The sequence below is a fragment of the Schistocerca gregaria genome, chromosome 3, assembly GCF_023897955.1.
Source record: "Schistocerca gregaria isolate iqSchGreg1 chromosome 3, iqSchGreg1.2, whole genome shotgun sequence".
In the NCBI taxonomy this organism is placed as follows: domain Eukaryota; kingdom Metazoa; phylum Arthropoda; class Insecta; order Orthoptera; family Acrididae; genus Schistocerca; species Schistocerca gregaria.
Genome location: NC_064922.1, coordinates 834,999,747 through 835,023,781, shown reverse-complemented (window position 1 = coordinate 835,023,781; position 24,035 = coordinate 834,999,747).

The window sequence follows — 24,035 nt, the reverse complement described above, 5'->3', positions numbered from 1 at the left end:
GCTGGGTGGATTCAGGTTACCTTATCAACAAGGTTGAGGTTACGGATATGAAAGTAGCTAGGATGATAGGATGATTGCAGGTACTAGTAGATGGGAACAATGACAGGAGGGTGTCCACAATGAGGAAATCAAAGAAAAACTGGGAATGAACTCTATAGACGTAGCAGTCATGGCGAACAGGCTTAGATGGTGCGGTCATGTTACACGCATGGGAGAAGCAAGGTTACCCAAGAGACTCATGGGTTTAGCAGTAGAGGGTAGGAGGAGTCGGGGCAGACCAAGGAGAAGGTATCTGGATTCGGTTAAGAATGATTTTGAAGTAGCGGGCTTAACATCAGAAGAGGCACCAATGTTAGCACTGAATAGGGGATCATGGAGGAATTTTGTAAGGGTTACTATGCCTCAGACTAAGCGCTGAAAGGCATAATCAGTCTTAAATGATGATGATGATGAGGAGGATTTATATGAAATTTATTCCGGTTGTATATAATTAAGATGAAAACTGTTCTGCTTTATTTTGTCTCTGAAAATCTTTTAGTTCTGTAAAAATCAAGAAGGATGACTAAGCTTCTTTGGTGAATCAGCAAGAAAAGTTTGATATTCTTCATAACGCGATTTTCAACAACTGTACCTTTGTACACTTCTGGTATGTTATCGAACGAGTGAAATACAGGGTTTGTATAAACTCTTCCCCAACTATAAAAAAAATATATTTCTGGGGAACTAAGATGTTAGTTGAAGGTGTGCAGTTTGTTGCAAATGGTAGCTTCACATACAAAGTTTTCTTATGGAAACGCTACACATCCCACTTTTTTTTGGAAGAGGTCGCTTAACTCAGAAGGTCTTCGTGGATACACTTCTACACGTGCTCTGACGGCATCTGATTTCTTTTGTCTACAGCTCTCTTGTCACAGGCATCGCAATTCAGGAGTGCTGCTATCACATTGGCTATTGTGCAGGAGAAAGCGTTAAGTGTTATATTGTATCATGAAACACAGCCGTGTATTATAGTACCGTGACAGTACCAAAAGGCCTGTGGTCGAGTTCTGGCAGATGTGAGGTGCGTCAAAGGATGGTATGGAAAGAGACTGACGTATTCGTGACAAGCGGTAGACCGGGAGTGTGTGACGAGACAAGTGAAACCATGTATATAGCGTGTCAGCTCTCTCAGCAGAGGTCGACGAGTGTGTTTCCAGATTAGCGTACGTCAGAGAACTGAGAAGCTTATGTCCACGAATCAGCATGGTTCAGGAAGCATCGCTCGTATGAAGCTCAACTTGCCCTTTTCTCAGATGATGTGAAGGGCAACTATAACACTACCGTCTGTCTGCTACTGCTGTACCATAACCTTAAAGTTGTAGGCAGGTCGTGAAATAAAACTATCTTGTTAAAGCAATTATGGTATAAAGCAACAGAGCAGTGTTACCCCGTCTGAGAGGAATTTTGTTATGTTGACCGTGTTGTACCTAACGGAGGTGGCTTATCGGAAATGAAAGTCAAAATTACGTAAATATTTGAAGAGTAACAAACAAATTTTGTCTATCTGCACTGTTTAACGGATAAAGAAAACGGTCGCCAGCCTAACTAGGCAAGAGAATGATTAACATTCTCGTTCAATAAAATAGTTATTAGTAACTTTAATGGATAAACACAACCTATACTTGGTCACACGCGAGTGCAGTGAACTTTTGACACATACATATGTTTACAGCAAGATTGAAACTAACAGTTAGAGCAGCACAAAATATTTGAAAAATTATAACAGATATCGAAACACACTATTACTTTCAGAGCTTGTTCAAACTGTATGGTCTTTATAACATTACTATTAACATTCACTGCAGGATCATAAATTGGACACAGGTAAAGACTCCCTCAGTTAAGTACTTTACTATTTAAAATGAAAGTTAATTGGAATCCACTAACAAGTTGCTTCTCACTATCATTTGAATAAAGAAATTATGGTTTCCATAATAAGTGGTCTTTCCGTTACTTGTTACCTAGCATTAACACAATAGACAAACTGTGAATACTGTTATACTATTAATATGCACTTCTAATGCACAAGAGAGACAAACACTTAGCAAACATGAGTATACAACGTTTCACAACTGCAGTTTTTCATAATATTAATATATATGTAAGATACTGACTCACCTTCTGCGATTTACAACAGGCAGTAATGTGATCATTTACTAAGCAAACTTTATAAGCCTCAGTCTTAAGAACTTTTAAATTGAAGTTAGCAACAACATATTAATAAGCAGTTTTAGTAGGAAAATTATTTTCAGCAAGCATCATTAACTTTAACCTACTCTCTTGCCATATTAACTTTAACTTTCTTTTTACTATGTTCAAGAGGAATTAGTTAGCTGAAACACTGGTCTTTAATGTTCTTTCAATAGGGACACTCGGCAATCACTCTAGTTCAAACGGAGAGGGACCTGAGAGGTGGTATGATAAGGAAAAAATCAAGGTAGGTACATAAATTCAGTTATAAGTTGCCTTATATTTGTGCACACTAAAACATCCAATGAGCTGATCCTTCACTGTACATTACTGTAGTGCTCTATTACAGTGTTTGCGCAATGAGGTGGCGATTGCATGTTGTCTGGTGGATTTGCAGGTAGAATTGCTGCACTCTGTCATTTCTTGGTGGCGATGATAGATACAAATTCCAGAATAGTTCCAGCTATTTATCCATGCATCCGAGGCATTAGAAAAGTAGCAGGAAAAGCCTCTCTCGGAACCAGCACAATATGCAACTATTACATGGCAGTGCGCAGTTTGGTAGCTCGTCCCCAACTCGTAGCTCGTCCCGACTGATTCTTGTTCCTCCTTTTCTACCTAGGCCAACCACAATTTGCGCGCGCTACACAGTTCCGTTCCCAAGGGGAACCACTATTCCTTTTACATACAAACTAACTAAGAACCCTAAGTGAGGATCAGCAGTTTACATAACAGTAACCAAATAAATTAAATAAAACAGAATATTTGCACATATTGACATTGCTACAAAAAATTATTCACACAAAGTTACAATTATATACAGTAAGTAAGTTTTGTTCCCTCCAAATGGGACAAAGAATTTAAATGACAGATACACTACCTTGTATAGAACCAAACCATGACATCAAAGTTTGTACAAAGAAAGGAGTATACAATTTTGTGTTATCTATTCAATCAAACACATTTACAGACACTTAACGATATAATATTAAATGAAACAAAAGCAAAATAAAACCATACAGCATAAGAGCTGTGGTGTTACACAACAGTCAGATTCCATATTTCTAGATTTCTGGAAAGCATTTGACTCAGTGCTCCATTGCAGGCTGCTCAAAAAAGTATGAGCATATGGAATTAGTTCACAGATATGTGAGTATTTCGAAGACTCGTTTAGTAATAGAATCCAGTACGTTGTCCTCGATGGCGAATTTTAATCAGAGACAAGGGTATCCTCAGGAGCGCCCTAGGGAAGTGTGAAAGGACCGCTGTTGTTCTCTGTATACGTAAATGATTTGGTAGACAGGGTGGGCACCAATCTGCGGGTGTTTGCTGATGGTGCTGTGGTTTGTTTGTTTTTCGTGTGACGAGGGCCTCCCGTCGGGTAGACCGTTCGCCTGGTACAAGTCTTTCGATTTGACGCCACTTCGGCGACTTGCGCGTCGATGGTGTTGAAATGATGATGATTAGGACAACACAACACCCAGTCCCTGAGTGGAGAAAATCTCCGACCCAGCCGGGAATCGAACCCGGGCCCTTTGGATTGACAGTCTGTCGCGCTGACCACTCAGCTACCGGGGCGGACGATGTTGTGGTGTACGGTAAGGTGTCGAAGTGGAGTGACTGTAGGAAGAAAGGAGACGACTTAGACAAAATTTCTAGACGATGTGGTGAATGGGAGCCAGCTCTAAATGTGAAAAAGTGTAAGTTAATACGGAAGAGCAGGAAGAATAAGCCTGTAATCTTCGGCTGCCGTATTACCAGCGTCCTGCATGACAGGCAAGTCGTTTAAATGTCTGGGCATGACGTAGGAAATCGATATGAAATGGAACGAGCATCTAAGGATTGTAGTGGTCAACTTCGCTTTTTTGGAAGAATTTTAGGGAAGAATGGTTCACATGTAAAGGAGATCGCATATAGGACGCTGGTGCGCCCTATTCTTGACTACTGCTCGAGTGTTTGGGATCCACTACAGGTCGGATTAAAGGAAGACATCGAAGCAATTCAGAGGCGGGCTGCTATATGTTACCGGTAGGTTCGAACAACACTTGTTACGTAGATCCTTCGGGAACTTAAATGATAATCCCTGAAGGGAAGGCGACGGTCTTCTCGGGAAACACTTTTGAGAAAATTTAGAAAACCGGCATTGGAAGGTGACTGCCACACCATTCTACTGCCGCCAACGTACGGGGACAATTATTGAACAACATGAAAAAAATGTAAATTAGTTACAAACTACGCCGTGCACACACATTATTCAACATGTAAACGTCCCTGAAGATATTCGGACTTGGGTTATGATATGTTCGATACGCCTGCTATTATTGGTGGTGATGTGGCGCAGACGAATAGCGAAATTCTTCATGACCCGCTGAAGTGTCGAAACATTGTTGCTGTGGATGACCTCCTGAATGGCTGTTTTCAGCTCAACAATGGCTTCGGAGTTTTTTTATGTACACCTTGCTAAAAATATGGCCCCAATAAAAGGAGACGCATGTTCTCAGATCCGGAGAATACGGCGACTATCCCCAGAGTGCTCCTCCAGGACGTCAGACACTCTCCTGCCTCGGTGGCGTCCAGCTCCGTCTTGCATGAACCATATCTTGGAGAAATCAGGGTGACTTTGCATAATGGGGATGAAATCATCGTCCAAAACCTTCACATACCGTACCATAAAGCAATATTGCACCAACAGTTCCGTGACTGGACATTGCACATCACACAATCACCCGTTGAGAGTGTTGAGACTTCTCAAACCTGAAATGCGGATTCTCAGTGGGCAACACCAAATGTCCCAATTTTGCTTATTCACGAACCCATTCAAATGAAAGTCTGCTTCGTCGCTAAACCAAATCATACTAATTCCCATCGTGCTCCATGGTCAACCGTGCAGTTTGAACGTCATAACGCAAACTGTCCTGAAGATATGACACTTTTATCTCATATACAATACGAAGCATTAAAATTGCTACACCACGAAGATGACGTTCTACAGACAGGAAGAAGTTGCTATGATATGCAAATTATTAGCTTTTCAGAGCATTCAGACGAAGCTGTCGCCGGTGGTGACGCCTACAACGTGCTAACACGAGGAAAAGTTTCCAACAGATTTCTCATACACAAACAGCAATTGACCGGCGTTGCCTGGTGAAACGTTGTTGTGATGCCTAGTGAAGGAGAACTGCGTACCATCACATTTCCGACTTTGATAAAGGTCGGATTGTAGCACATCGCGATTGCGGTTTATCGTATCGCGACATCGTTGCTCGCGTTGGCCGAGACCCAATCACTGTTAGCAAAATATGGAATCGATGGGCTCAGGAGGGTAATATGGAACGCCGTGCTGGATCCAAATGGCCTCGTATCACTAGCGGTCGAGATGACAGACATCTTATCCGCATGGCTGTAACGGATCGTGCAGCCACGTCTCGACCTCTGAGTCAACAGATGGAGACGTTTGCAAGACAACCATTTGCACCAACAGTTCGAAGACGTTTGCAGCAGGATGGACTATCAGCTCGGAGACCATGGCTGCGGTTACCCTTGATGCTGCATCATAGACTTGAGCGCCTGCGATGGTGTACTCAACGACGAAGCTGGGTGCACGAATGGCAAAACGTCATTTTTTCGGATGAATCCAGGTTCTGTTTACAGCATCATGATGGTCGCATCCGTGTTTAGCGACATCGCGGTGAACACACATTGGAAGCGTATATTCGTTATCGCCATACTGACTTATCACGCAGCGTGATGGTATGGGGAGCCATTGATTACACGTCTCGGTCACCTCATTTTCGCATTGACGTCACTTTGAACAGTGGACGTTACATTTCAGATGCGTTACGCGCCGTGGCTCTAGCCTTCATTCGATCCCTGCGAAACCCTGCATTACAGCAGGATAATTCATGACCGCATGTTGCAGGTCCTGTACGGGCCTTTCTGGATATGGAAAATGTTCGAATGCTGCCCTGGCCAGCACATGCTCCAGATCTTTTACCAATTGAAAACGTCTGGTCAATGATGGCCGAGCAACTGGCTCGTCACTTACGCCAGTCACTACTCTGGATGAACTGTGGTATCGTGTTGAAGCTGCATGGGCAGCTGTACCTGTTCCCGCCATCCAAGCTCTGTTTGATTCAATGCCCAGGCGTATCAAGGCCGTTATTACGGGCAGAGGTGGTTGTTCTGGGTACTGACTTCTCAGGATCTATGCACCGAAATTGCGTGAAAATGTAATCACATGTCAGTTCTAGAATAATATATTTGTCCAATGAATACCCGTTTATCATCTACATTTCTTCTTGGTGTAGCAATTTTAATGGCCAGTAGCGTATTCAAATGGCTCTGAGCACTATGGGACTTAACATCTATGGTCATCAGTCCCCTAGAACTTAGAACTACTTAAACCTAACTAACCTAAGGACATCACACAACACCCAGCTATCACGAGGCAGAGAAAATCCCTGAACCCGCCGGGAATCGAGCCCGGGAACCCGGGCGTGGGAAGCGAGAACGCTACCGCACGACCACGAGATGCGGGCAAGTGTTGTTCAATAACTGTCACCTGTCCATTGCGCGTAGGGACCAAGAAGATAACATATGAGAAATTAGAATCATATGGAGGCATATAGACTGTCTTTTTTCCCCAATTTGCGAGTGGAACAGGAAAAGAAAGAACAGAATACCCTCAGCCACGAGTCCTACTGTGGCTTGCGGAGTGTCGGTGTAGATGTTATTTCTGGTGAAGATTTTACACAAACCGTTTACTTTCGATGCATACGAAGGACAACTCCTGAAATTCTGCATCGAGGTGTTGGGCCTAGACATGATCAGTTTGCTAAGAACATGCTAGATCCAATCGAAGCATACCATGAATACGTTAATAGTTTGTTGTTTTTCCCATGAAGCTATTTTTCGCATCATCGGTAAAGGAAAAACGGCATAATGTCAGTGTCAGGGGTTGGAGAAGCCACATATCGTGGTACAACCACAAGGACCATCCAGAAAATAGGTGGTGTGGCTTAGTGCAGAGCACAGTTATTGGAATGTTCTTTTTTCAGTGAGCTGCCCTTTACGGGAAAGGTTTAGGTCGACATGTTGGAACTGAAAGTTTCACCTCAGCTACATATATTTTAAGAATGGCTAGTGTTTCAACTGGATGGTGCACCGCCACACTGGGGGTACTACGGTAGCAGTTCTTTGATGAAACGTTTCCGGACAGAGGGGCTGGTAGAGACGGTTCAAAATTATGGCCGCCACATTCACAGGGCATAACCCCTCCAGACTTTTCTATGGTTTTACGTTCATAATACAGTATTCAGCTCATCAGTTCCTGATGTGCGAAATCCTACTACACTATAATACCGGATACTGGATAGGCGGTGACGGAAGGGATGTTGGCAAAGACACAGGGAGAAATTCGGTATCGCCTAGTCGTTCTACGAGCAACAAACGAAACACGGATTGAATTATATCGCTGAAAAATTTTATAAGCTGGACCACTATTTGGAACTAACCGCACAACCGCACCTGACATATTTCCTTAGAAATAAACTTATGCAGTCAGGAAAAGACTATCTTCACCTTGTATATATTTACATATATCTTAAGACCGTCGTTGAGGTTATCAAAAGCTTTATGTTGCCTGTTGTCGCGACATTTTGCTCTCTCTCTGTCTAGAGTAGGCGTTACTCAGAAGCCGATGAACTTAAATTACCTTACAACGCGATAGCCAATATATCGCATTCTATCGGTCGTAAATTCTTGGTATAAGCTTGGAGTTTATCGATTGCTCCTGAGAGCAGCTTCGTCTGCTTTATTAACCGGTACATTGTCGTGATACGTGAGGTAAGGGCTGTTAAAAATTTATTATCGTCTGAGATAAATCACGAATTTGATACGTGGGCGCCATAAATTGGGATTCCCGTGGTTAATTACGTTAAGGCGTGCAGTCTGCGCTTCCACAGAAAATCGGGAGCATGGATTTCAACTTTTTCTGCTGACACTGCACTCCCGTACTAAAATATGCACAGGAAGTTATAATAACGAAACATTTACGAACGTTTAGCAAAACAGTGCATCAAGAATTGTGTTGCAGGCAATAAACTGTATTTTACAAAAAGAGTTTCGACAATTATCTGTAGAATTAGGTTTTTTAACCCTATAACTTCAGTACATGTACTATACATCAGTATTAGGAAAATATTTCAATGAAATCTATCTCATCTCATCCTGTGCCCATCGCATTCATACGTCAGGCATTCATTTGCTTTCTTCTGTTTATTTACACTAAAGTAACTTAGATAATCTATTATTTCACAGTATATTTCTTGTTTATCTTTCTCTTTCGTCGTTAAATATATATTATGCGTAGCTCTCCCGTTCCAGGATGTGTACCCTGGACTTGTAATCAAAATAGTTTCTTTTTTTAATTCAGTCTTGATCGCACCACTTATGCTAAAAGAACATAGATGACCGGTTTCGGTCATATCAGATGACCATCATCAGACTTGTAATTTAATTTAGAAAGTGGAAGTAACCTTAAGAGACTGACAATAAAATATGACAAACTGCTTATAAGGATAAAATACAATAAGACTTGTTATACCCATGGCATTCTTCGAAGATGGTAGGTGGAGCACTCTTCTCAGCTGCTGTGATGTCAACTGGTGCCAGCAAGTGACGGGCATATGCTTAAATACAAAGATGTTCCCCCTACCTCTTGTTCCTCTACCTCACGTCAACCAATTACTGTAAAACGGGTTCACATAGTAGTCAAAATGTAAAAAAACGAAGTACAATAATAACATAAAAATAGTTATGTATAAAATATTTCTTTACAACCATGGAACTTCTTAAATATTGTATAAAATATTAATTAAAAAGCTTTGAAATCACTGTACAGGCAATGTATACTCAGTGTGCCCTCTATGGGCTGAGGTGGTACTACCACAATGGTTTCAAAGTCAACGATATTATGAAGGTCTTTGGCATTGCGGCATCATATCGATATGTGAGTTGTGACTCTACTGCAAGTATACACCTATGCTATATTCAGTCTGTCTTATATTAACTTGGTTGACGTGAGGTAGAGGGAGAAGAGGTAGGTGGAGCATCTTTGTATTTAAGCATATGCCCGTCACTTGCTGGCACCAGTTGACATCACAGCATTTTAGAAGAATGCTCCACCTACCATCTTCGAAGAATGCCATGGGTTCAACAATTCTTATTGTATTTTATCCTTATAAGCAGTTTGACATATTTTATTGTCAATCTAATATGGTACTTTCTAAATTAAATTACAGGTCTGATGATGGTCCTGTTCTATGACCAAAACCGGTCATCTATGCTCTTGTAGCATACGTGGTGCCATCAAAACTAAATTTTGAAAAGAAATTTTTTAAAAAATTTATATCGCTGTTCCAAAAATAATTATTAAAATTCTTCGAAGTTTGTCTAGTCAGGCAATTGGATATTATAAAAAGTTGTACTAGAACCAAAATCATGAAGCTCAGTATGAAAATTAAATTTAATAAATTGTCTCATCAAACATGTCAAACCAAAGAATGCTAAAGTTAATATCCAATCTAAATCTAATGTTGCAAAATATGTACAAGACAATAGTAGCGTTTTATGGATTAATTCCGAAATTAGAGAAGCTTTTAAAGAGAAAGATCTTTTAAATGTTGAAATGTACAATTTACATTTATTGTTAAGTAATGAACTTTCGCCTTTAATTTTTTCCACGTTACTGGGCAGCACAGACGAGAATATCTATTTTTTACGAAAAAAATTAGTAAGGGACTCCTGAGAAAAATTGACTCATGAGCCAACAACAAAAGCAGCCTTCAGAAAGAAATAACGATGTGCATCAGTTTTTTCAAAGGACAATGAATCTTACAGACATACAGTTTATGACAGCCGAAATGTATCTATTAGCGAAAGGTCTGAAATATAATTTAATACCGCCATTAAATAATACTAATGTTAAGCATATAATTGCTGATGCCATAGCTATGACTAAAATATCAAAGATAAATAAATCTGACACATGCGAGATAGCCCTAAAAACTAAAGATCTGATTATCAAAGAGAAGAATGAATTACGGGGAAAAACCGAAAATAAAATAGTTGGAAATATTAACAATAAATTACTGGTCAGAAATGCTATTGTGGTGAAAGCCGATAAAGCGAATGCACTTGTTGTCATTAATGAAGACAGTATTTATAAAACACTTTCGTTCTTTAGCGAAAATGAAATCTCAGAAAAAACTAAAGATCCTAACCCTAAGTTCCAGATGAAAATTAAAAAAATAGCAGATAGCAATAACCATCTATTGACCCCTGGGGAAAAAAATTCTATAAAATTAATGAATCCCAACTACCAAAATTAAGGTCCCAGATTAAGTTGCACAACGAAGAAAAGTCGATATGACCCGTAGTTAATTATAAGAGTTGTCCATCATATAAATTAAATATGAAACTTAATGAAATCTTGAAAGCATTTTATGTCTATGAAGATAACTTTAGCATAAAAAATTATTGTGAAGTAGCTCAACAAATCCATAATATAGAGATTCCGGCTAATGCTAATTTTGCCTCTTTGGCATTAAAAATCTATACAAAAATATACCCATTAACACTCCATTAAGAACGAATGGTAGAAGAACGCATGGGAAAAGAAAATCTTGCTACTGAGTGGGAAAAGCGTGACAAAAAAACGAAAAGAAACGAAGTAAAGTAATTTCATTATATCAGTGCCAAAAAGGAAGAAAATAAATCAAAAAGCCCGTTAATTATTCTTCTGAGTCAGATTCAGACTTCTCACATCATGACAGTACCTGAAATCTAGAAATGAACATACTAATTGGCGAAGTATCCGGTGAAGACCAGGAAAAAGAAGAAGAGTCTGAGACAGCCTAGCTCAGTAATTGTTCTCATTATGTTGCCCTACTAGAGCTTTCGTGGAGAAGAAACTATTATTTTCTGTACAAATATTTTTAAGCATTATATTCAAATTCACGAGAATTTTCAGTTCAATACTGTGTAGAGTAACTAAACTACAATTTTTAACGATGTTACTAAGCGTTATTTTAAGGGTTTCTACTAGGCAGTCATTCGTTTTTATCCATGTTTATCAGAAATGGGGCAAATATCTGCACTGTGGGGCTTTATCGCATATTTTGGGGTACATTTTTGTTTTAGTTAAATTGCAAATTTCTCTGTAATTGCTAATCAGACAGCCTACGTCTTCCAACTGAAATCATGGGAAATCTGCTCCTCAGTGACCACAAATTAAAAAAATTGTAAATTGCATGACTTACCCCCTTACCCAATTTCCGTTTATGCTCCCACCTGAACTAGTATGTTTCTCAAATTTCACTTTCGTCTCGTTATTTTCCCTTATTTTTTCTACCTTTTAAGCTACGTTATGACATTCTCTCCTACTGTCTAATTAAAGTCAGCACTCAGTTTATACTCGCCTTCGTCATTGACCACTTAGTGAATTTATGGTTGGATCTAAAAGGTAAAGATGCAGCCTTTCTTAGCTATTGCTTAACCACTACATCGAACAAGCAAAGATGAAAATTAAAGAAAGGTTCAGAAGAGGGGTTAAACTTAGGGATAAAATTATATCAATGGAAAAATTCACTGATTGCACTGCCATGCTCAGAGGAAATGCGGAAGAACTGCAGAAAATCTCTATCAATGGAACAAGATACCCTCCATCATTCACAGTATGGTGGCTGGCAGAGTATGTGTGTAACGTAACTTTAGAGGCAAAATTGCTTATATGATGAATGGAACAACAGTCTAGCGATCACAGAATATGGACTGAGAGTAAACGAAAGAAAGACAAAAGTAATGAGAAGAAACAGAAATGATGTTAGCCATAAACTTCACTACGGAACTGAAGTCCGTGCAGCAGACAAAGTGAAGGATTTGTGAAATTATGGAAGCAAAATAACGGATGAATGGTGTGGCAAGGATGACAAGAAGCAGAATAGCGTAGGCAAAGGGGAAGACGTCACTAACCGAATAAAAAAATGTCCTCAGTCCTTTCAATGACAAAATGTTTTGCCCAGGGTAACAGTGAAATATATAACAGCATGTGATTTTTTAGAATAGTAGTCAATAAAATTGCTCAATTTATTATACAATGAAAACTCCTGAGTGGAATGTAACAATATTGTGAAGAGGATAGTTGTTACTCACCATATAGCGGAGATAATGAGTCAAAGATACAGACAACAAAAAGACTGTGAGGCAGTGAGCTTTCGGCAAACGAGACCTTTGTCGGAAACAGACAACACACACACACACACACACACACACACGGACATTCACTCAGACGGAACTCAACACGCACAACGACAATCATTGGGTACTGAGGCCTCAGCAGCAAGAGGCTGTCTACAATAATTATTATTTCAATCAGTAGTTACACTTAAATTCATCAGAACAAAGGCGGCACTCTTGCAGACCAACTTAAGGTCAGACCAGACAAGATAATGAAAGAATAATAAACAACACATGACCGTGTAATAGTATATATAGTAGAAGATAAAACAAGCCGGTAGCACTAGCTCCATACTGTACACTTATTCTTAGAGAAAAATGATGCTTTACAGAAGCTATTAGCATTTTCTTTCCTTAATATGTACTTAAAATGATTTTAGGAAAGGGAATATTTCTTCAATTATCCAACGATTGTAAAGTGGGCGCCACAACCTCTAACAAAAAATCCAAACACAACGAACCCATAATTGTTTCAGTACTCCGATTGATCTTAATAACATAGCTTAAACTTGATTGCACACCAGCTAGCCAAGATTTCTCTGTCATATCAGCTAATTTGGGAGCAGGTGTTTAACGAACTCTCGCATTATTTATTGGCGTCTTTATACCCTCACAATAGGATATGTGTTAAGGCAACATGGGAATGGTACCATGGTACTCGAGGGAGCCGTGGTGGATAAGAACTGAAGAAGAAGACAGAGATTGGAATAAATCCAGCAAATAATCGAGAACGTTGGGTTTAAGTGCTACTCTGAGATCAAGAGTTTAGCACCGGAGAGGAATTCGTGACGGCCTCAGCAAACCAGTCAGAAAAGTGAAAAATAAATTTCTGCATAGCAGCAGTCTCTTTACTCAATCTCTTCCTCTTTCTGGTTCCATATTTATAGCTATTAGGTTCTCACAAGTACAGTACCATTACGTTCAGAAGTAACAAAATGCAGAGGTACATGTACACTGGATTGTATTTTACTAATGAGCCGTAGCTAATTGGAAAATGCTCTTTACTTCAACTTTTCCTTTGAATTCTATTGTACCAAATAATGCTGTGAATGACTAGTCATTACTACTATAGTACCATCGTGATCCATATTCATTTGTGTTTCTGAAAAATACATGGATCTTGAAGTACAGTATCATTATAGCTCTCTCAGTTTAACACATAAAGTAAGTACCCATGTCGTGTGGTAGGACGTGATTAATGCTTGCAAAGTGAAAAGTGTTGACGGTGTTGTAGAGCATTTTATGGTCTTTCAAACACTAGACTGTAGGGAACAAATTGAAGAGGATTCTGAGGTGCTGCAGGTATGGATGAAATAATTAGGCCAACTTAGGAAGAGATGAAGTACATCTGTTAACAGAAGGATTTTAGTAAATATAAAATATTAGAACTGCTAGGGTTTGAAGTTCCTATTGACGATTTTTCTGTTTTTACGAATCAAATTTAAGGTTTTGAACTCCATTTTCTACAATGTTTCTATTTTTCCAAACATGTTTCGACAACGATATGTTATTTCTATACACATGTCATACAAAGTTCATGGTTGTTTATCTATTTCAAGCCTATAACCTGTAACACATGTATTTTATTTATTTATTTGTTTAGATTGCTCACTGTAAACTACATTAATAATGAAAGCAAATTTGTACAGGTGGATTTTTTACGCCTTTTTATCGTTTGACGGGATGTCGTATGCAAAGTAGTCAGAAGTATTTGCTAAAGGAGTTGTTGAATTTTGAAATGCTTTTTCAAGAACAGGGGTTATGTATGTCCTATACCTACGTTTCTCGTCCAGTTGTGCGTCTGTGGTGCGGTTTTCTTTTTCTGTTGTAACTATGTACACACCCCTTCCTTCTTCACTTTCACCTGCTTTCACACTAATTTTTACACGTGAACGAGATTTGAGAAAACACTTCTGTCACCACACTCATCGCAAGACGCTTCGTTATTGTCACCGTTCACTTGTTCATCGTTTGTTTCTGTTCAGTAAATGGTTAATTTTCAGTGATCAGTAACTCTCTCTCTCACTCTCATTCCACCCACATAACCAACTATACACACACACACACACACACACACACACACACACACACACACACACAAACTCGCACTCGTGCGCGAGTGCAAGCGTTAAATAGAGTCTATCCTAGGCAGTGCAACACAAAAAGATTCACCAAACGTTCAAAGTTAGCGCCACCCGTCACTCGGTGAGTATGGCGACAGAATTGTTTTCTAGCTGATCACACTAAAAATGCAAAACTGGACGAAAAACATACATAAAGGACGTGCACAAAGCTTACTCACGAGAAAGCCTTTCAAAATTCAACAACTCTTTATGCAAATTCTTCTGATAAGTTTGTGTACGATACGCCTTCAAACTGTAAAAAGGCGTAGAAAAATCCGATGTGTTCAAATGCACTTTCACAATTAATGTAGTTTCAGGTGAACAGTCAAAATAATATACATAAAACACACGTTATAGTTTTCAGGCCTCAAAAAGAAAAAAAAATGAAATCTGTATGACATTTTTACAAAAGTAAATAGGGATCCACAGAAGACGATACATAGTTGTCAAAACACATTTGGATACATACAAACAAAAATAAATTATGTTTCGCAGAATTCATTGTTTGAAACCCTAAATAGTGTCACTACGTGCCAACTACGTTTGTGACTGGGAATGGGCGTAACTATTAATTACGAGTTTTTGGGTGTAGCCTTCCACTTCCAACCACACAACTGTTTCTAGGAGCCTAACAAGTCTTTACCCGTTTCCTGGCCGTGAATTGTCCCAGAACCAGCGAAGCATGTAATACTAGTGTATAAGTGTTTTATAAATGTATTATATGGCTGAGTAACATTTTGCTCTTCGATAAGTTTAAGATTTTTTTAAGACTCTAAATATTGTATTCGTACTTTCTTGGACAAATAAGAGTGCATATTTAAAGCACAGTATTTTCTATACACAACGATACTTCACAGTGATATAATGTATCATAATGCATAATACCTAGTACAGGACAGTACACAAAAAAGAATAACAGAATTGGAACTGTAAATATGGCTTCTTTGCTAGGGCGGTGGCACTGCTCCCATAGTACAACAGCTTTGCACTCGGGAGTGCCGCTGTTAACTGTTATGGAATCTGCGCAGGATACCATGACGGATGCGCAGTGACCAATTTTCGTCCAAAGCGTTGGACGAGTTCATTCGTTTGTTCGGAAGGGGAGGCCGACAGTGTTTGCCACCTTTCGGCCAGTCGGCGATGACAGAATCAAGGAACACATCCTGAAATCTTTCTAAAAAGATTTTACAGATACTATTTGGTTAAAAAATTAATTTTTGTGTTGCTTGTAGCTTCACGTATCAGGTTCATGATGATGTGCCTATCATTTCGTTAATGGTCATAGTGATTGTAATACACTACTGACCATTAAAATTGCTACACCAAGAAGAAATGCAGATGATAAACGGGTATTCATTGGACAAATATATTATACTATAACTGACATGCGATTACATTTCCACGTAATTTAGGTGCATAGATCCTGAGAAATCAGTACCCATAACAACCACCTCTGGCCGTAATAATGCCCTTGATACGCCTGGGCATTGACTCAAACAGAGCTTGGATGGTGGGTACAGGTACAGACAGCTGCCCATGCAGCTTCAACACAATACCACAGTTCATCAAGAGTAGTGACTGCCGTATTGTGACGAGGCACTTGCTTGACCACCATTGACCAGACATTTTCAGTTGTTGAGAGACCTGGAGAATGTGCTGGCCAGGGCACCAGTCGAACATTTTCTGTATCCAGAAAGGCACGTACAGGACCTGCAATAATCAGTCGTGCATTATCCTACTGAAATGCGGGGTTTCGTAGGGATCAAATGAAGGGTAGAGCCACGAGTCGTAATACAAAAAGAAAAAAAAAAAGGTTCAAATGGCTCTGACCACTATGGGACTTAACATCTATGGCCATCAGTCCCCTAGAACTTAGAACTACTTAAACCAAAGTAACCTAAGGACATCACACAACACCCAGTCATCACGAGGCAGAGAAAATCCCTGACCCCGCCGGGAATCGAACCCGGGCGTGGGAGGTCGTAACACATCTGAAATGTAACGTCCACTGTTCAAAGTGCCGTCAATGCGAAAAAGAGGTGACCGAGACGTGTAACCAATGGCACCCCATACCATCACGTTGCGTGATACGCCAGTATGGCGATGACGAATATATGCTTCCAATGTGCGTTCACCGCGATGTCGCCAAACATGGATGCGGCCATCATGATGCTGTAAACAGAACCTGGATTCGTCAGAAAAAATGACGTTTCGCCATTCGAGCACCCAGGTTCGTCGTTGAGTACACCATCGCAGGCGCTCAAGTCTGTTATGCAGCGTCAAGGGTAACCGCAGTCATGGTCTCCGAGCTGATAGTCCATGCTGCTGCAAATGTCCTCGAACTGTTGGTGCAAATGGTTGTCTTGCAAACGTCTCCATCTCTTGACCTAGGGATCGAGACGTGGCTGCACGATCCGTTACAGCCATGCGGATAAGATGTCTGTCATCTCGACCGCTAGTGATACGAGGCCATTTGGATCAAGCACGGCGTTCCACATTACCCTCCTAAGCCCATCGATTCCATATTTTGCCAACAGTGATTGGGTCTCGACCAACGCGAGCAGAAATGTCGCGATACGACAAACCGCAATCGCGATAGGCTACAATCCGACCTTTATCAAAGTCGGAAACGTGATGGTACGCATTTCTCCTCCTTACACGAGGCATCACAACAACATTTCACCAGGCAACGCCGGTCAACTGCTGTTTGTGTATGAGAAATCAGTTGGAAACTATCCTTGTGTAAGCATGTTGTAGGCGTCGCCAGTGGCGCCAACCTTGTGTGAATGCTCTGAAAAGCTAATCATTTGCATATCACAGCATCTTCTTCCTGTCGGTTAAATTTCGCATCTGTAGCACGTCATCTTCGTGGTGTAGCAATTTTAATGGCCAGTAGTGTATTTACTGCGCAAAGTTAGAAAAAGTTTGAAATGGAAAATAGGGTCGCTATGATTTTCCTTTCAGTGCATATTATATATTGCATATTACATATGTTGCTGCATATGGAATTTAGCTGCATATCGGATTATTTTTCAGACTTAGGTGGAGGTCTCTGTGACCCAAAATGAGATTTTGGCAAATGTTGGCATGCAAATAGGAGAGTATTTTACCTTGATGGTAGGATGCATCTACCACCACAGCGTCCTTTGGAATGCAATGATTAAGGATTTCGCCACCTCTGTCCCAGAACACAGACCCATTTTTTCAGCACTTGCGCTTACCTGTAGCTTTTTGATTGTTTTGAGTACGTGTGCTTCCATTGAAAACGAGCTTCATTCCGGGATTAAAAAAACGGCATCGATGTCTCAATATATGAAAAGAAAGTCCACTTCGTACGTCGCCAGGCGTGAACACAGCTTGGCAACATGCCACTCATGAAGACTTGTGGTCCTCCGTAAGCGTTCGGCACCTACTTGGGTAATACTTCTTGCATTTTGAGGTCTTCATGCAGTACTCTGCCTACAGATCCCACGGGAACTGCCAACTTTGTAGGCGATATGCTCCACACTCATTTGGCTGTCCTCGAAAATAAACGTCCTCCACTCACTAGATGACGTCGTCAGACCGACCGATGCGAGGTCGAGATTGTCTTCATTTGTTGGCTCACGATGTTCCGTCTTCTTTGAACCGTCACACACGTTCATGACACCATCAGCGCATGTCTCACTCAACTGGCGAAGAGGTTCAGTGGGTGTCACACATCGTTAATGGAGAAAGCGAATGATTACACGGTGTTCTAGTATCGAAAAAGTAGTCATTTTAAGTATCAAAAACAGTCCTCACTGCTACTACTGTGGCTAGAGTTTTGTGTGCCATACAGCACTGCCACCTCAATCTTGCATTCACGGCAAGTGCACGCGTATTTTAAAACAGATCGCATTTTCCTATATCTTTCCAGTACTGAGAAGCAAAAATGGCGGTTGATATCCTGTCTTGAACGCACCTCGTAGGTTCCGGTGGCGAGTAACACCCTGTCCCTAAGAACTGTAATGAGTCACGGCCGCACGATCTGTGTAACATTCTAAGGAACGTACGCCTTGTAAGTGCGCCAATATTAACCTTAACTAAACGGAACTATGTGCGATATAACGATTCTTTGGTGGAAATGACTAAAACTACTAACCTGGCCGATCTTGGGGATTGCAGCCCTCAAATGTCCTCCATACCTGTAAATCCCTGATACGTCTCATCCTTTTTTATGCGAATGTTGCGTGGATCTCCTCCCGACTCAAGATCTATCAGCCCCTCCAAATCCGAGAACGCCATACACTCCGACTCGCTTTTCGCATTCGTTTACCTTCCCCCGCAAGGAACATTTACCAATTCATCACATTCCCGCCTCTCGTCACTCAAACTGAACTCCTCCGAACAATCTACACAATCCGCAAATTGGACTTCAACAATCGTATCATTTTCTGCTTTCCAATCTTCATGTGCTGATGTGCCTGTACCAACACATCCCACCAATTCTCAACTTACACATCCTCCACTTGCTCTCCCAGCGAAACTTCAACCACCTCCCCCTCCCAGACCATGAACACCGCCCCAAAATTTACCCATCCTACCAGATATAGGTACACCCCACCTACTCCAACTTATCAGGGCTTTCTCTCCCTCCTCTTCTCACATTTCCTTTCCCTCGTTTTTGCCCCATCTCCCTTTCTTTCCTCACCCCCTTTTCCTAGCAACTGTTAGTGTCTCGAGTTCCCCTCTCTACTCTACCCTCTCATCTGTCCCAGCAGTGACTCCCACCACATCGCTGTTATGCACCATTCCTCCATCCTTACGCCACCACTTTCTTACCCTCCTCTCTGGTCAACCTTTTCCCCTTCAAAAACTAACTCCCTATCCCATGGCAGATACTTCTACTTTCTAGACAGCAAAATGCTTTTTTTAAACATCAGTGTTTTGGCTCCATATTTTCAGTGTGCGTTTCTTGTGTTTCATTTTGCCGTTTATTACTGCTGTTTTTAACTACCAGATGACTAGAAGTCATCCATCATACATATCTAAAAAATCTCCATTTTAGTTTTCACTTTTAAAAAAGTTGCAAATTCAGTGTAATTGTCTTCACTAATGTGTTTGTTGTTTTTCGTCCCAAAAAATTGCTCTAAGCACCATGGGACTTAACACTGAGGTCATCAGTCACCTAGACTTAGAACTACTTAAACCTAACTAACCTAAGGACATCACAACATCCATGCCCGAAGCAGGAATCGAACCTACGACCGTAGCAGCCGCGTGGTGATCCTTTACAGCTCCAAACTTAACGCGGACTTCAATGCGATACGCCTATAACAGTTTCCACAACTAAACGTTGTCTCGAAACCTGCCAAAAAATCCAAAGAGATTCTGGTCATACGTGAAGTATGTTAGCGGCAAGAAACAATCAATGAGTTCTCTGCGTGATAACAATGGAGATACTATCGAAGACAGTGCTGCCAAAGCAGATTAGCTAAACACAGCGTTCCGCAATGCCTTCACAAAAGAAGACGAAGTAAATATTCCAGAATTCGGATCGAAAACAGTTGCCAGCATGAGTAACGTAGCAGTAAATAAGCTATAAGTGGTGAAGCAACTCAAATCACTTAATAAAAGCAAGTGTTCTGGTCGAGACTGTATACCAGTTAGGGTCCTTTCGGAATATGCTGATGCATTAACTCCATACTTAACAATCACGTACAACAGTTCGCTCGACGACAGATCCCTACCCAAAGACTGGAAAGCTGCACAGGTCACACCAATATTCAAGAAAGGTAGTAGGAATAATCCACTAAAATACAGGCCCATATCGTTAACGTCCATATGCTGGAGGATTTTAGAACATATTGTGTTGGAACATTATGAATTACGTCGAAGGAAACGGTCTATTGCCACACAGTCAACACAGATTTAGAAAACATCATTCCTGTGGAACACAACTAGCTCATTATTCACATGAAGTGCTGAGTGCTATTGACAAGGGATTTCAGATCGATTCCGTATTCCTGGATTTCCGGAAGGCTATTGACACTGTACTACACAAGCGGCTAGTAGTAAAATTGCGTGCTTACGGAATATCGCCTCAGTTATGTGACTGGATTTGCGGTTTCCTGTCAGAGAGACCACAGTTCGTAGTAATTGACGGAAAGTCATCGAGTAAAACAGAAGCGATTTCAGGCTTTCCCCAAGGTGGTGTTATAGGCTCTTTGCTGTTCTTTATCTATCTAAACGATATGGGAGACAATGTGAGCAGCCGTCTTCTGTTGTTTGCCGATGACGTTGTCGTTTATCGTCTAATAAAGTCATCAGAAGACCAAAACAAACTGCAAAACGATTTAGAAAAGATATCTGAATGGTGCGAAAAGTGGCAGTTGACCCTAAATTACGAAAAGTGTGAGGTGATCCACATGAGTACTAAAAGGAACTCGTTAAACTTCGGTTATACGACAAATCAGTGTAATATAAAAGCTGTAAATTAAACTAAATATGTAGATATTGCAATTACGAACAACTTAAATTGGAAAGAACACACAGAAAATGTTGTGGGGAAGGCTAACCATAGACTGCGTTCTATTGGCAGGACACTCAGAAAATGTAACAGACCTACTAATGTGACTGCCTAAACTACGCTTGTCCGTCCTGGTTTAGAATACTTCTGCGCGGTGTGGGAACCTTACCAGGTAGGACTGACGGAGTACATCGAAAAATTTCAAAGAACCGCTGGGCCACAGCGGCCGGATTTTCGCCCCATTTGACCTTTTTATTGTCAGTTGTCTGAAGTGCGGGTTGTCTGTACTCCTGACATCCCATCCGTTTGCCCTTACGGGGCGCAGGTGCATGAAATAAAAATAAAGAAAATATTGATGAAAGTGACCAAGAAAGGAAGTGGAACGTGTCATTATGCTTAAACTGTGGTTTAAATAGTAATATACTTACGTCATTGAAAGACAAGAAAAGAGTATGAATTGGTATTATTATGTTTCGGTTTTCTGTGTTTAGCAGCATGTTAATATCTACGAAAAGGATTTCATTTGTAACCTTTATAACGTTATATGATTGATCTCTGTGTTTTCTGACAAATAAGATTCTATTTGTTCTATGTTCTTGACACTGATCAATTGTAAGTTCGTTCTGGTTGTGAGTGAGGTAATATCTAAACAATAAAAATGAATTTAATTGGACCTAGACTATTGTTTCGTAGTGAAATCTAAATCTTAAACATAATTTCATTTACTGAGAACTGAACAGTAGTTAGAATAGCAATTCGTCGATGTGGTCTAGGACTGTGCTGAAGCCCTGTTGTGTGGTGTACCATAGCAAACATATCTGCAATTTGTACTTCATAAAAGTACCTGCATCTTAATGCACACAAAGTCGGATAATTTTTCATTGATATACCTAAGTTTTATCATTGTGCTACATAATGGTAATCAATCATTTACTGTCCTGCTCGGAAAGAATAACCCTATTTCAAATTTCGTGATGCAGTAGCAAATCTTATAAAACTTGCTGCTGTACTACCTTCGTTATGATCTTCAATGTGATCCACCTTTCCTGAGTTACAATTAAAGCAATGTAAAAGAATTATATTTTGGTAGGGAAAGGGGTCATTCCAGTGAGTAATAGGATGGGAGACGTTACTAGGATGATACCTATTTCAGAAGCAAGGGACGAATAGTATTTGTTTGTTTTAAATTTAAGCAATTTGAACGGAAAGGAGGAAGGCATTGTAATAACAACTGAATGGGTTTTTCATGACTGCCCAAAACCATGAGAATGGCGAAAAGTCATTATTCTGTCTGAAAAATTTAACAGGGACTGCTATGGAACGTATTAATGACCTAATAGGTACGACTGAGTAAGTACCGTTTCCGACTTGTCTGGCGCCTCCACAGTCTCATGGAATTTCATCTATGTAATCTTCCTCCTATGATTATTAAGTTTTATAAACAACTGATAATGATGTAAAACAACACAATCCATTTTACTCAGACCATTCATGTTAATTGTTACTAAACGTTTCACATAGTCACCTTTCTGGCTCCATAACATACATTACGCAACACGGATCGGTAAGTTACACATACAATGACTGGTTTGAGAAAATTCTGAATTGGGTAAACACAAAGAACGACACAAATGACTGCACGTTTACAGTCCTGCTGGGCTGTGCACAATACTTATTCACAAACGAGCGTGTTACAATATTTACATAACGGTAAAATACAGAAATACAAGGTGACACAGAAAAGCGGGAACATTTCCACAATCCAATAAAATTAGAAGTGATGAAGGAAAGACATTCCAGTCATAGTACTTGAAATCATCTGACATTCGCAACTTATTTAGAAATTCATCATCATTGTTTATTTTTGTTAGCCCTTGTTGGCAGAATCTCAGTCGTAACCGGTAATCGTTGCCCTTCAATTGTTGCACGATCTGTAGTTTGTACGGATGAAGAATTCTCCGAACACTCTCCCGGGACGTTCCAACCAATGATGCTTGCTTACGAATTGAACGCCGTGGGCTCCGTAAGACAGACTCGCGTACAACATCAATGTTCGCTGGAGAACCCACACTTCTTGGTCGTCCTGTTGGTTCCTTGTTGAGGACAGAGAGACTCTCTTCAAAGTTACTAATCCAACGTTTTATCGCGTGTTTCGACGGAACGGAATCATGACGTTCTAAATTATAAAAACGTCGGAAGTCCCTCTGCGCCGCTACCGAACTATCATCATTTCTGTAAAACATTTTTATGGTTAACGCACGCTGTTGTCCGTTCCACTGATCCATGATTACTGAAATGGTGGACTGTTTACGCGCTGACTGTCACGATCCCGCATTGCTGCCACCTTGCCCATGGCTGCCACTACTCATTTCAAACATTCCCGTTGTTCTGTGTCACTCTGTATTACATCCCGCATCCGGCCATCCTCGTTTAGGTTTTCCGTGATTTCCCTAAATCGCTCCAGGCAAATGCCCGGATGGTTCCTTTGAAAGGGCACGGCCGACTTCCTTCTCCGTCCTTCCCTAATCAGATGAGACCGATGACCTCCTCGCTGTCTGGTCTCCTCCCACAAAAACGACGACAACAACAACCCTGTATTACATTTCAGATGTTAACATAAAAGATACAGAGAGAGAGCAGGCAGTGAAGTGCATTCGTATAGCAAAAAGCTGTATAATTAGAAATTGTCAAAACAATAGATACTATTTTATGAGAGCGAAGACTTAACGCATACGGGCATTCCCGAAGTTCACCAAGAGTTTTCGACAAAGTGAAATTTTCTAATTTGAGCAACTAATAAACTAACAAGTTATTTTGATTGTAGTGTGTAGTTTTAGGAACGGAGAAATCGAGGCTATAAAATTATAACATTGGATTTTCGAAAGAATAAAGTTTTA